Source organism: Myotis brandtii, unplaced genomic scaffold, assembly GCF_000412655.1.
Source record: "Myotis brandtii unplaced genomic scaffold, ASM41265v1 scaffold4, whole genome shotgun sequence".
Classification (NCBI taxonomy): Eukaryota; Metazoa; Chordata; class Mammalia; order Chiroptera; family Vespertilionidae; genus Myotis; species Myotis brandtii.
The window spans coordinates 50,048-52,303 of record NW_005365371.1 but is presented as its reverse complement, the minus strand read 5'-3'; the positions used below and the strand labels follow the sequence as shown (position 1 = coordinate 52,303).

The window sequence follows — 2,256 nt, the reverse complement described above, 5'->3', positions numbered from 1 at the left end:
CTGTATCAAACTCAATCAAAATTCTTTCATCTTCTAAGTCATTTTTCATGATGTCCCACACTACTGGGTCCACTTTAAATGGGGTAACTTTAAATCTAGACCTGATGCCAAAGAAGGCTGTGGAAGCATCTTTCTTCCAGTTCTTGATTCTTTTTCTTCCTTGATTGACTAAGGTGGCTGCAGGTCTGATGGTAACTTCACCATTGAGTGGGGACCATGTTAGCTCACAGTGAGAACGTCTCACTTCTTCATTTATCTCCTCAATCAGATGATTCCTTTTGTGTAAGAACTTCCACAAAGAATGATCCAAAGATTCTTTAAATGGTGCTGGAAGCTTGATCAGAGGCTTCTCCTTTCCATACAAAGCTGTGCCCAAGGAGGTATAGTATGGGAACACCGAGAGCGGCATATTATTGAGGCCAAGCTTCTTGGACATGATGGTGTCTAACACTTAAAAGGAAAAAAATAAAATAAAGTTATCCCAGGGTAATATGTTTCAAATGAAGACAAACAAACAAAACTCTCCTGTGTGGGGAGAAGGGGGAATCCTAGTGTCTGTAGTACTTTGTTGTTACAACATGGTATTAAAAAGAAGCTCTACTCTCAAAGTGTTCAAATATAAATTGACTAGAGGCCTGCTGCACCAATTTGTGCACAGGTGGTGTCCCTAGTCCTGGCCAGCGATCAGGGCCAATCAGGGCTGGGCCATTGTGGCCTGTCAGCCCCGGGAAGGGACAGGGTGCGGGAGGTTGGCCGCCGGCCCCAAGGAGGGAGCCAGCCCTCGGCCCCGCTGGGAAAGGGGCCATGTCTGCTGCCACCCACCCCGGGCTCCTCGTCCCAGCCTGGGCCAAAGGCCCCAGTGGGGTCGGGAGAAGAGGTGGTGGTCGCCGGGCCAGGCACGGAAGAAACGGCTGCTGGCTGCCGGCGGCCAGCACCACTGGCCTGCCACAGGAGGTTAGCTGTGGGAGGACACTGACCACCAGGGGGCAGCTCCTGCATTGAATGTCTACCCCCTGGTCATCAGTGAGCATCATAGTGACTGGTTGACTGGTTCCAGTCATTCACGGGTGGTGTCCCTAGTCCTGGCCAGCGATCAGGGCCAATCAGGGCTGGGCCATTGTGGCCTGTCAGCCCCGGGAAGGGACAGGGTGCGGGAGGTTGGCCGCCGGCCCCAAGGAGGGAGCCAGCCCTCGGCCCCGCTGGGAAAGGGGCCATGTCTGCTGCCACCCACCCCGGGCTCCTCGTCCCAGCCTGGGCCAAAGGCCCCAGTGGGGTCGGGAGAAGAGGTGGTGGTCGCCGGGAAGAGGAAGAAACGGCTGCCGGCAGCCGGCACCACTGGCCGGCCACAGGAGGTTGGCTGTGGGAGCACACTGACCACCAGGGGGCAGCTCCTGCATTGAATGTCTGCCCCCTGGTGGTCAGTGAGCGTCATAGTGACTGTTTGACTGGTCGCTCCAGTCATTCTGGTCGTTTGGTCATAATGGTTGCTTAGGCTTTCATATATATAGATAATAGGATGAATATGAATACTGCAGATACAAAGCAAGCACCATGGGAATAGAGGGAACGGAGTGGGCTGCCTTTTCACACGTGCACGCAGTAGGCTTAGAGAGCCCATACTGTGTACATTACACCTAATGGGTAACTTGCCTCCCTCATTCTCATCAGAGCAACTATCACTGCAGATTTTACTCTACCTTGCTATTGAGCACTAACTTCAATGTGTAGTGTCCCCTGTTTGTCTCTAACAATAACAGTCCTCCAGAAAAACTTTCTTTGAACTTCATGTTTTCTCAAAGATATAAAGGCTTCCTTCAACTTCTGACCACAATTTCCATTTGGCCAAATGCCCAATAACCAAACTTTTACTGTGGTATATTATCTCAATAGACATTTTTATGTGAATGCATTCAATTACAATGTTTTGTGCTATGTATAAATAATGATATAAGTGAGGAGGAAAGTAGAGGCCACACATCATCATGTCCTTTGTACAGAAAGTACTAAGTCACCCTGTATTCTCAGTTCTTTATCTAGCTGTGATGAATTAGCACTGATCCACAGGTTATCTATTTATCCTTGCAATAAATTTACAAAATTCTGATTGAAATAAATGTGCCGTCTATGATCCCAGAATAAAGTGATGCTGGCTAGAACACTTGGTAACAGTAAAATTACAGTAAAAGAAACAATGAGTAAAAGGCAGTAGAGTCCCGAGCCTGGTTTAGCCTTTACAAATGACCTTCTTTCTTATTT

General features: G+C 48.8%; 1 protein-coding gene across 2 annotated transcripts in view; it reads right to left on the bottom strand.

Moving 5' to 3' along the window:
* Positions 1–6: 6 nt before the first annotated feature.
* LOC106727290 (poly [ADP-ribose] polymerase 14-like) overlaps positions 7–2,256 on the bottom strand; it is a 28,229-nt gene continuing 25,979 nt past the window's right edge. For both annotated transcript variants that reach the window (XR_001363457.1, XR_001363458.1), the window contains one exon: positions 7–450. The gene's annotated coding sequence lies outside the window, so the exon portion shown is untranslated. The remainder of the gene's footprint in view (positions 451–2,256) is intronic.